Below are 13,195 nucleotides of genomic sequence, written 5' to 3'. Positions count from 1 at the left end.
TCTGTATAGGATACAAACTGGGGACTGGAAGCACCATACCAGTTCTTTACACTGTCAACTGTTTTAAAATATAGGACATTAATAGGAAAATTCAGTTATATTAGGGCCAAGAAATCAGGAAATATTGCCATTGAAAAAAATAGTTTATTGCTCACAATTCCTAAGAAGAAGGGGCACAATACACCATGCAGGGCCACATGGGGAAGCATCAGGGCTGGTTAGGAGGCAGAGAGAGAATAGGGAACTGTGAGCAAGAATCTTTATCATGATTTCTACGGGAAGAAATGGGGTAACACAGGGTAAGCAGGCATAGGCTAGGGGAGTTTGAATAATTCCAGTGGCTCTGAGGTATAAGGACTTCTCCTAGCTATCTGGTAGCTGGGAGAATAGGGCGAGTGGAGAGTAGTCCAGGGTGTGAGAACTCCATAAAGGAAATGGTTGGATTGTGGACTCTGAATTGTTACTGTGTATTTGAAAAGTGCACTCACAGCTGAATTATTTATTATTTCTAGCTATTGGTTAACCCTTGGAGAGGGTGTTTCTCCAAGGCCCCAGATAGCAAAGCATCAAATTAAAGAAAATGAATGGTAAGAAACAGTAGGGAAACAAAATATATGGTTAATACACCAACTAGATGACCACAGCACTCTTGAATGGTGTTTTATTTAATTTTTAACTTTTAAAAATGTTTAGATTTAAAATTTTTATTTTTATTAAAAGTTACACGTGTTTTTATTTTTGTATTTCCTACTATTTTAAAAGGAAAGGCAACTTCTTATGAATAAAAGAGCTCTTAAGATTACTAGGTGGATACAACTACTGCTTTAAGAAACAGCAAAAATCATAGTATAAGTAATATTTATTTAACAAATTCATCATATACAGTATCATTTCAATGCTAGAGCATGATATGCAAATTGTATGGTCCATTGTTTGGGATATATGAAACTGTTAGTTACTATGCTGCATAATAGGGCTTCCCTGGTAGCTCAGTGGTAAAGAATCCACCTGAAATGCAGGGGATGCAGGAGACGTGGGCTTGATCCCTGGGTTGAGAATATCCCCTGGAGGAGAGCATGGCAAGCCACTCCAGTATTCTTGCCTGGAGAATCCCAGGAAAGAGGAGCCTGTTGGCCACAGTCCATAGCATTGCAGAGTCAGACACGACTGAAGCGACTTAGCACGCATGCATATGTTGCATAATAATTGCCATGAACAGTAAACATTAGATTAGAAAAAAATGTTTCAAAGCTGAACTTCATTAACTGAGACGTTCTGAGATCAATTTGTGGGCAATGAGAAGGATAGCCTTGAGTCTGGAGAGTGGGTTATCCTGGAGAATCTGGCTGTACCCTACCCCAACCCTAGCCCTGTTCCTTACTATAAAGGAAATTTTGCTGTGGTTGCTGCTCAGATGGAGTCAGGAAGAATGAATGCAAAAGGAAGTTAAAGCTCTATGTGTCTGAGGAAGAGAAGGCCTTGTTCTGCAGTCTGTGTGGGCTCTATACTTTGATTAAGTACCTCACTTCAGGTCCACAATCCACATTATTGTTTACAATTTTCTATTTTATAAAAAGAGAGTAGACTCACCAAGGAACCAAATGGACAGAGAAGCCTGGAGGGCTATAGTCTATGGGGTTGCAAAGAGTCAGACACAACTGACCCGCTGAGCCCCCACACACATAGTGAATTATTGCCTATACTGTAAAGAGCTGGGAGCTTCCCTGGTGGCTCAGGTGGTAAAGAATTTGCCTGCAATGCAGGAGATCCGGGCTCAATCTCTGGGACAGGAAAATCCCCTAGGAATGGCAATCCACTCCAGTGTTCTTGCCTGGAGAATTCCATGGACTGAGGAGCCTGGCAGACTACAGTCCATGGGGTCAAAGATTTGGACATAACTGCTTTAAACAAGAAGCTGCACTCACACCAATGACTTTGCTTTTGTTCACCTCACCTCCCCAGGAAAACTTGCAAACTTCTATGCTAAGCATTGTTTCCTTATGAGTTAAAATAAGTAATTCTCTTATAAATATTTAAAGTAAATCTCCATAGTATGCCTTAATACAGCAGTACACATATCAAAGGAAATTTATACAATCACAAGTATAGAAAAGTAGGTTTTAATGTGCTCCACATTCTTCAGAACTACCTAACTGCTACAATAGTTAGATACAACCTATCAATTTCTGGGACAAGAATCCCATAACAAAACACAAATGGTGCTATTTAAAACAAAGACATCACTCAACCAAAGAAATGAGTCACTTCTTCAAAAAAGTAGATAACTGACATAGAAAGTTGATACACACAGTCAGTCAGTCAGTTCAGTCACTAAGTCCTGTCTGACTCTTCAAACCCATGGAATGCAGCATGCCAGGCCTCCCTGACCATCACCAACTCCAGAGTTTAATCAAACTTATCTCCATTGAGTCGATGATGCCATCCAACCATCTCATCCTCTGTTGATCTCCTCCTGCCTTCAATCTTTACCAGTATCAGGGTCTTTTCAAATGAGTCAGCTCTTTGCATCAGGTGGCCAAAGTATTGGAGTTTCAGCTTCAAGATCAGTCCTTCCAATGAATATTCTGGACTGATTTCCTTTAGGATGGACTGGTTGGATCCCCTTTTAGTCCAAGGGACTCTCAAGAGTCTTCTCTAACACCACAGTTCAAAAGCATCAATTCCTTGGTGCCCAGCTTTCTTTATGGTCCAACTCTCACATCCATACATGACTACTGGAAAAACCAGTGCCTTTAGTGGATGGACCTTTGAAGGCAAAGTAATATCTCTCCTTTTTAATGTGTTGTCTAGGTTGGTCATAACTTTTCTTCCAAGGAGTAAGTGTCTTTTAATTTCATGGCTGCAGTCACCATTGGCAGTGATTTTGGAGCCAAAAAATTAAAGTCTGCCACTGTTTCGACTGTTTCTCCATCTATTTCCCGTGAAGTGATGGGACCAGATGCCATGATCTTTGTTTTCTGAATGTTAAGTCTTAAGCCAACGTTTTCGCTCTCCTCTTTCACTTTCATCAGGAGATTCTTTAGTTCCTCTTCACTTTCTGCCATAAGGGTGGTGTCATCTGCATATCTGAGGTTATTGATATTTCTCCCGGCAATTTTGATTCCAGCTTGTGCTTCATCCAGCCCAGCGTTTCTCATGATGTACTCTGCATATAAGCTAAATAAACAGGATGAAAATATACAGTCTTGATGTACTCCTTTTCCTATTTGGAACCAGTCTGTTGTTCCATGTCCAGTTCTAACTGTTGCTTCCTGACCTGAATGCAGATTTCTCAAGAGGCGGATCAGGTGGTCTGGTATTCCTATCTCTTTAAGAATCTTCCAGAGTTTGTTGTGGTCCACTGTCAGGGGACGTTCAACTTTAAGGAATCCAATATGTTGCACTTTTCTCCCTTTGTGTGCCATTTCTCAAGGATTCTCTGTTCCTTATCAGTTCCTATTCTAGGAACAAGTAGAGCTGCATGCAGTTCTCAGGAATGAGATCTTGGGAAAGGGTACCTGCTTGGATTTATTTCAGTAACTCCCTTCAATGACTCTTTTCAGCATCAGCTACCTTGTATGTATAAGACTATCCATTTTGTTGCAATTGATGGGATTTCATCCTTTGTAATGGCTGAGTAATCAATTTACTAGAGATATATCTGCCTCCAGTTCAGTTGCTCAGTCATGTCTGACTCTGCAACCCCATGAATCACAGCACCTGTCCATCACCAACTCCCAGAGTTCACTCAAACTCACATCCATCTAGTCAGTGATGCCATCCAACCATCTCATCCTCTGTCGTCCCCTTCTCCTGCCCCCAATCCCTCCCAGCATCAGAGTCTTTTCCAATGAGTCAACTCTTCGCATGAGGTGGCAAAGTATTGGAATTTCAGTTTTAGCATCAGTCCTTCCAATGAACACTCAGGACTGATCTCCTTTAGAATGGACTGGTTGGAACTCCTTGCAGTCCAAGGGACTCTCAAGAGCCTTGTCCAACACCACAGTTCAAAAGCATCAATTCTTCAGTGCTCAGCTTTCTTCACAGTCCAACTCTCACATCCATATATGACCACAGGAAAAACCATAGCCTTGACTAGACGGACATTTGTTGGCAAAGTAATGTCTCTGTTTTTTAATATGTTGTCTAGGTTGGTCATAACTTTCCTTCCAAGGAGTTAGCATCTTTTAATTTCATGGCTGCAATCACCATCTCCAGTGATTTGAGAGCTCCCCATCTATTTCCCATGACGTGATGGGACCAGATGCCATGATCTTAGTTTTCTGAATGTTGAGCTTTAAGCCGACTTTTCCACTCTCCCCTGTCACTTTCACCAAGAGGCTTTTTAGTTCCTCTTCACTTTTCTGCCATAAGAGTGGTGTCATTTGCATATCTGAGGTTATTGATATTTCTCCCGGCAATCTAGATTCCAGCTTTGTGCTTCCTCCAGCCCAGCATTTCTCATGATATACTCTGCATATAAGTTAAATAAGCAGGATGACAATATACAGCCTTGAAGTACTCCTTTTCCTATCTGGAACCAGTCTGTTGTTCCATGTCCAGTTCTAACTATTGCTTCCTGACCTGCATACAGGTTTCTCAAGAGACAGGTCAGGTGGTCTGGTATTCCCATCTCTTTCAGAATTTTCCACACTTTATTGTGATCCCACATAGTCAAAGGCTTTGGCATCATCAATAAAGAAAAAATGGATGTTTTTCTGGAATTCTCTTGCTTTTTCCATGAGCCAGGGATATTGGCAATTTGATCTCTGGCTCCTCTGCCTTTTCTAAAATCAGCTTGAACATCAGGAAGTTCACGGTTCACGTATTGCTGAAGCCTGGCTTGGAGAATTTTGAGCATTACTTTACTAGCATGTGAAATGAGTGCAATTGTGTGGTAGTTTGAGTGTTCTTTGGCATTGCCTTTCTTTGGGATTGGAATGAAAACTGACCTTCTCCAGTCCTGTGGCCACTGATGAATTTTCCAAATTTGCTAGCATATTGAGTGCAACACTTCCACAGTATCATCTTTCAGGATTTGAAATAGCTCAACTGGAATTCCATCACCTCCACTGACTTTGTTCATAGTGATACTTCCTGAGGCCCACTTGACTTCACATTCCAGGATATCTGGCATAGGTGAGTGAGTACACCATCGTGATTATCTGGGTGATGAAAATCTTCTTTGTACAGTTCTGTGTATTCTTGGATGCAATCTCAAAACAACAGAATAATCTCTGCTCGTTTCCAAGGCAAATTATCCAATATCACGGTAATCCAAGTCTATGCCCTTACCGGCAATACTGAAGAAGCTGAACTTGAATAGTTCTATGAAAACCTACCAGAACTTCTAAAACTAACACCCAAAAAAAACCCCCAAAATATGTCCTTTTCATTATAGGGAATTGGAATGCAAAAGTAGGAAGTCAAGAAACACGTAGCTGCTACTGCTGCTGCTAAGTTGCTTCAGTCATGTCCGACTCTGTGCGACCCCATAGACAGCAGCTCACCAGGCTCCCCCGTCCCTGGGATTTTCCAGGCAAGAGTACTGGAGTGGGGTGCCATTGCCTTCTCCGAGAAACACGTAGAGTAACAGGCAAATTTGACCTTGGAGTACAAAATGAAACAGGGCAAAGGCTTATAGAGTTTTGTCAAGAGAACACACTGGTCATAGCAAACACCCTATTCCAACAACACAAGAGAATACTCTACTCATGGACATCCCAGATGGTCAACACCAAAACCAGACTGATTATATTCTTTGCAGCCAAAGATGGAGAAGCTCTATACAGTCAACAAAAACAAGATCAAGAGCTGACTGTGGCTCAGATCATAAACTCCTTACTGCCAAATTCAGACTGAAATTGAAGAAAGTGGGGAAAACCACTAGACCATTCAGGTATGACCTAAATCAAATCCCTTATGATTATACAGTGGAAATGAGAAATAGATTTAAGGGACTAGATCTGACAGACAGAGTGCCTGATGAACTACGGACCAAGGTTCATGATATTGTACAGGAGACAGGGATCAATACCATCCCCAATAAAAATAAATGCAAAAAAGCAAAATAACTGTCTTAGGAAGCCTTAGAAATAGCTGTGAAAGGAAGAGAAGCAAAAAGCAAAGGAGAAAAAGAAAGATATACCCATTTGAATATAGAGTTCCAAAGAATAGCAAGGATAGATAAGAAAGGCTTCCTCAGTGATCACTGAAAAGAAATAGAGGAAAACAATAGAATGGGAAAGACTAGAGATATCTTCAAGAAAATCAGAGATACCAAGGGAACTTTTCGTGAAAGATGGGCATAGTAAAGGATAGAGATGGTATGGACCTAATAGAAGCAGAAGATATTAAGAAGAGGTGGCAAGAATACACAGAAAAACTGTACAAAAAAGATCATGACCCAGATGATCTCGATGGTGTAATACACACAGATGCACATACTAACACACACATCTGCACACCCATATATTATTTATATGTTCATATAAACACAGAGATACAGATTATACAGATATTACATAAAAATCTAACAAAGTACAATTGGCCCTTCAACAATATGGGTTTGAACTGCATGTTTTTACTTATATATGGAACTCTTTAAAGAGTAAATAGCTTCCCAGGTGGCACTAGTAGTAAAGAACACTCCTGCCAATGCAGGAGGTGCGGCAGATTCGAGTTCGATCCCTGGGTTGGTAAGATGCCCTGGAGGAGGAGGTGGCAACCTACTCCAGTATTCTTGCCTGGAGAATCCCATGGATGGAGAAGCCTGGTGGATTACAGTCCATAGGGTTGCAAAGTGTCGGACACAGCTGATGAGACTTAGCACAGTACTACAGAGATGAATCTGAGGATACAGAGGAATAAATATTAATTATATTTGGATTAACCCCAGTGTTGTTCAATAGTTTACTCTGGGCACACTTTTTTTTTCAAGTCCATATTTATTTAATGCAGTTTTAAGAAAAAATGTTCCTTTCAAAGAAGCATTCAAAGATAGACATTTGAACAAACTGCCTGAGAAAAGGCAGAAGTAACTATTTCTAAGATAGTTTACAGCCCTTATTTTTTGATTCATTGAATAATGTAGTCTTGTTAATCTGGTGAGAAATTAGACAAATCTGTTTTCTTACAGCAGACAATTGTCTGAAACTAATTACTAAGTCAAGTGTTTGTATAATTGTTGTAAACATTTCTTATAAATAAGTCATTTTTCCACACTATAAACCATTTGAGACTTAAATTTTCAGGTTTCCATCCCTTGATTGGAAGTCATTTACCACAACAAAACCCCCAAGTCACTGTTCACTATAATTAAATGCTTGCATATGCCTCGAAGATAAAGCAGTGATTTCAAATTATTCAAAAGCATTATTTTAGGAATAAGTCCAACAATACACTGAGTGAATGAACAGGTGTTTCAGGTAAAATATGCCTTTTTTCTTACCCTGCAAGAACAGCTGTAGTGAGTACAGCTAGTTTTAAACACTTTTTGTTCTGGAAAAGACCAATAGTAAGAGTTGATGGCTTCATGAAATATAAAGCTATTCCAAGGTTTTTCTGGTTCTGTTTTTACTAAAATTGTCTTGTCTTTCTCTTCTCTCCCTCTTTCCCTTCCTCAGAACAAGAGATCAAATAAGTCGGCATGACCAGAAAAAATATAGTCTCCTGACAATCAGGAATTCTTAAAGTTGGTGAGTAAATATTCAGTATTAATATCATTAATGCTTTCATTCACTTATTCATCTATCTATGCATTCAGTCACCAAATATTTATTGAACAATGCTTATAAGTGCAAAATTATGGAGCCCAAAATTATGTAGAGTTTTTTTTTTTTAATCCCAATCAACTCATCCTCTTTGTTGTTGTTCAGTCACTAAGTCATGTCCAACTATTTGCAACCCCATGGACTGCAGCATGCCAAGCTTCCCTGTCCTTCACCATTTCCCAGAGTTTGCTCAGACTCGTGTCCGTTGAGTTAGTTAGTCCATTGAGTTAGTCCATCCAACCATCTCATCCTCTGTCATCCCCTTCTCCTCCTGCCCTTAACCTTTCCCAGCATCAAGGTCTTTTCCAATGAGCTGACTCTTTGCATCAGGTGGCCAAAGTATCAGAGCTTCTGCATCAGCCCTTCCAATGAAGATTCAGGATTGATTTCCTTTAGGATGGACTGGCTTGATCTCCTTGGCATCCAAAGAACTCTTAAGAGTCTTCTTCAGCACCACAATTTGAAAGCATCAGTTCTTTGGTGCTCATGCTTCTTTATGGTGGTCTAACTCTCTAATAGAGTTCTCCCTCTAGCAGGCATGTAAGAGAGTGATACTGTCCAATCACTGAAGAATTAAACTGATAGTTAATTACTTAAGAATTAAATAATCTGATTTTTCCTGTAAGATTTACCAGTATAAGAAAAAAATGATAAAAATCTTTTGATAATGAAAACTTAAAATAAAACCTTATTAATACTTAAAATATTCTTCTTGGTATGCAATTTTATGACATGTGGGTGTTGAAAACAATCCACTAACATAACAGCAATGATGTGGATCAGTATCAATTTGTCTGATGGGAGTTAAATGAACAATCATCACTAGACTAGCTCTGCCTTCCATTCCATCCCAACATCCATGAAAATGATTTTTATATTAAAGAGAAAGAGCACCCTCTTTTCCTCTCCTTTTCTTAGCAACCTGGTTTTCTACCTTTAGAGATACCATATTTAAAAAATAAAATTATGACCTTTCACTATAAGTTAGGAAAAAACTATGAAAGCAATCATTCTAGAAATTTGAAATCACTCAGAAAGGGATATTTTTGGTATAAATTTTCCACTGTCCAATAGGGAAAAAAACTAGAGAAAAATGAACAATTTAAAAGTTCATCTTTGATGACCCAGCAATCCCACTGCTGGGCATACACACCAAGGAAACCAGAATTGAAAGAGAGACATGTACCCCAATGTTCATCACAGCACTGTTTATAATAGCCAGGACATGGAAACAACCTAGATGTCCATCAGCAGATGAATGGATAAGAAAGCAGTGGTACATATACACAATGGATTATTACTCAGCCATTAAAAAGAATACATTTGAATCAGTTCTAATGAGGTGGATGAAACTGGAGCCGATTATACAGAGTGAAGTAAGCCAGAAAGAAAAACACCAATACAGTATACAGACACATATATACGGAATTTAGAAAGATGGTAATGATGACCCTTTATGCAAGACAGCAAAAGAGACACAAATGTATAGAACGGACTTTTGGACTCTGAGGGAGAGGGCGAGGGTGGGATGATTTGGGAGAATGGCTTTGAAACATGTATACTATCATGTAAGAAACGAAGTGCCAGTCTATGTTCGATACAGGATACAGGATGCTTGGGGCTGGTGCATGGGGATGATCCAGAGAGATGATATGGGGTGGGAGGTGGGAGGGGGATTCAGGATTGGGAGCTTGTATACACCCGTGGTGGATTCATGTCAATGTATGGCAAAACCAATACAGAATTGTAAAGTAAAATAAAGTAAAAATAAAATTAAAAAAAAAAGTTCATCTTTGAATTATTATGTATGTATTTTACTTGCCAGATTTTAAAATAATTGCCAAATTAACATAACAAATACAGTATTATATAATTTTTTTGTAAAAATTTCAAATTCTGAACCAAAATTTTCTCTTTAATTTGTTGACCTGGTGTAACTTAGTGAGGCTTGTCCTTCTACTGCTGAAAATACTTTTAGAAACATGAAAGATATCAGTTTCTGTAAATCAGGCTTTGGCTTCCTAAAGGTAACATTCCTTACACTTCATTATTCAGATGCTTTTATGAAAGATAAAAGAATTAGAGGTGGAGTAGAGAATATGGGTTTGGGAATGTGTAAAATATAGTGATTATCTGGGGCATAATAGGATGGGAGGATGCAGGGAGAGGAGAGAGTGCATTAGTCTGAACATTTAATTTCCACTGGGAAGAAGGAGGAAACATCATTATGAAGTTTCTACCCGTGTCAAGCCCTATCATAATTTATGTAATCTTCATGGCAACCATATGAGAGAATATTTTTTTCCCATTTTACAAATTAAAGAACTAGAATTACAAAACATTCAAGATCCTGTAGTTACCAACCTAGGAATGGAATCCTCATGTCTCTGATTCCAGAACCTGCCTCCATCCCCTTCTGGATAGGAAAAGAGGGATCTGATGAGAGCAGATTGCTCCAGAAAACAGAAACTATTTGTATGCTGGTAGCAGGAGTCTTAGAAAATTACAAAAATGTAGTTTATTCCTCAATGACTCGGTGATGTTCCAGTAAAAAAAAAAAACCAAAGAAGTTAAGAATTATTGTTCTACTTTGGATTATTCTGGTAAACTTTCCTAAGACTACTCAAATAACTTCTTGCTGTAACCATAAAATATTTTCTACAGGCTAAGAAAATTCTGAGATATTAACGAGTATATGCATGTGATGCCCCTTGAGTTCCTTGGGGAAAAAATAAAGGCTAAGTATAAAAGTTATGCTACTCTGTTTTCCTTCATTTAACTTGATGTCTTGCTTAAGCTGACTGGGACTTGATTCTGTTCATCTCCAGAAAAGTTAAGCCACCCTTCAATGCCTAAATAAAAATAGAGGTCAGTTAATGATTTAAGTTCTACCTCCTGGCTTCCAGGAAAAAAAAGAAAGGTGCTTTGATTTCATTTCCATAAGTTGAATATGTATGCATTGTCAGATTAACTTAATAAGAATTCAGAAAATAGTGGTAAGAGTAGGTGATGTGAGCATTAGAGAGATTGTTCTGACAAAATTTGAGAGCTACCTTTCAAGAATACAGGCGGTAAAGAGGGGGGACTGGGAAAAATAGCTGTTAATGAATCCATCTATATTCCAAGTGGACATATTTAACTTTATAAAGCTTTGAAGATGTCATCAATGTGGTGACCCAGAAGACAAGCTCAGATGAAAAAATGCCTTTTTTCAGGGGAATGGGTTGTTTGTAAATGGATTTTAAGTGCACTAGATTTGTTTCCATTTGTTATATTACTTAAAAAGCTGATCACATAATTCACAATTAACAAGAGAGAGTCCCTCTGGATCAAGAAAAGAATTTTAACTCTATATGTAGAGTTGTTGGTTCTATTTTCTCAACTCCTCTCATCCATCTTTTACCTGGTTCTTCTCTCTGCTTTCTCACTAGGTTCTTCAGCCTTTTTTTTTTTTTCTATTGGTATCTTTCCATCAACATTTAAACATGATCAGTATACTGTTTGTCTAAAACAAATAAGCAAATAAAGCCCCCTCAATCTCACGACCTCCTCTACTGATTGTCCAAACTTACCTTTCATAGCTAACTTTCCTTGAAAACATATTTATCAGTTCAGTTCAGTTGCGTACAACTCTTTGCGACCCCATGAATCGCAGCACGCCAGGCTTCCCTGTCCATCACCAACTCCCGGAGTTCACTCAGACTGACACCCATCGAGTCAGTGATGCCATCCAGCCATCTCATCCTCGGTTGTCCCCTTCTCCTCCTGCCCCCAATCCCTCCCAGCATCAGAGTCTTTTCCAATGAGTCAACTCTTCACATGAGGTGGCCAAAGTACTGGAGTTTCAGCTTTAGCATCATTCCTTCCAAAGAAATCCCAGGGCTGATCTCCTTCAGAATGGACTGGTTGGATCTCCTTGCAGTCCAAGGGACTCTCAAGAGTCTTCTCCAACACCACAGTTCAAAAGCATCAATTCTTCGGCACTCAGCCTTCTTCACAGTCCAACTCTCACATCCATACATGACCATGGGAAAAACCATTGCCTTGACTCTGTGTTTTATACATGGTAAATAATATGTATTTATCTTATGAAATAATGTCCTGATACTACTTGATGCATTCTTATATTTAACCCTTATCACATTACATTATGATTGTTTTCATCTATATGATGTGTCTGTTTTCATCCATATGTGGTTTATAAATCTATAGTCCAGTCTGTCCTTTTGTCCCATAATCCAATCCAAGGTTTCTCCAACTACCTATTGTATATCTTTATTAGGTGTCTCATAGCACTCCACACTCAACTTGTCCAAAACTAACTCATCATCCTCACCCCAAATTTACTTCTTTCCTCGAGTCTTTCCTATCTCAATGAAAGCTCCATCCACTTCATTTTTAATCCAGAAACCTAGGAGTTATCCTTTATTTCTCCCCACACTTAGTAGTTAACCACTACTGTTGCTGCTAAGTCGCTTCAGCTGTGTCTGACTCTTTGCGACCCCATGGACTGTAGCCCACCAGGCTCCTCTCCATGGGATTCTCCAGGCAAGAATACTGAAGTGGGTTGCCATGCCCTCCTCCAAGGGATCTTCCTGACTCAGGGATTGAACCTATGTCTCCTGTGGTTCCTGCATTGCAGGAGGATTCTTTATTGCTGAGACACTGGGGAGGCCCCAGTTAACCACTACATAGTGCCAATTAATCCCCTAAATACTGAGTAAGATACCCATTTTTCTCCATCTCACTATCTCTATTCTAGGCTATATCACCACTATTTCCCTGGACTACTGCAACAGCTACCTAACTTTTCTACTTAACTTGCTTTAGAATGATATTTCCTTTCACTCTACTGCTAAAATCCTTATCCACTGCTTTGATCAATTGTTTAAACATGGCTTGCAAGTTCCCACCTTTATCTCCAGCTTCCTTCCTTATCTCTACCTTCTAGACAAGCCTAAAGTGACAGAGATACTTCTTTTCTTGTTCTTTGATCTGACGCATTCTCATGGTGAGACCATGTATGTCGTTTCCACTCTTTAGTAAAACCTTCTCCCATTCTCTCTTCCAACCTAAGAAATCCTAACATCCTTCAGATCTCTGCTTCTTTCTGAAAGGCTCTCCTTGTTGTGTAGACAAGTTTAGGTTCTCTTCTTTATAGTCCCCTGTGTTTCTTCTAAGTTACTCATCAGACTTTAATTCTTAAGTAATTCTCTAGGTACTGGAGTTTCCTCACCCAGTGCTTATAATATGAGAAAAGAAAACCTGTCTCTTCTTGATCTTACACTATCCCCAGCTTCTGGCACAGCAGCTAACAATCAGTAGGTGTTTAATAATATTTGTATATAAAAGATTATATCCAAAATAAGAAGTAATATTATTTAAGCATACAAATTCCCGATAGTTAACTCTGTCACTTTCTT

The sequence above is a fragment of the Oryx dammah genome, unplaced genomic scaffold (assembly GCF_014754425.2).
Source record: "Oryx dammah isolate SB20612 unplaced genomic scaffold, SCBI_Odam_1.1 HiC_scaffold_2, whole genome shotgun sequence".
In the NCBI taxonomy this organism is placed as follows: Eukaryota; Metazoa; Chordata; class Mammalia; order Artiodactyla; family Bovidae; genus Oryx; species Oryx dammah.
Note: the sequence above shows the minus strand (reverse complement) of the source record.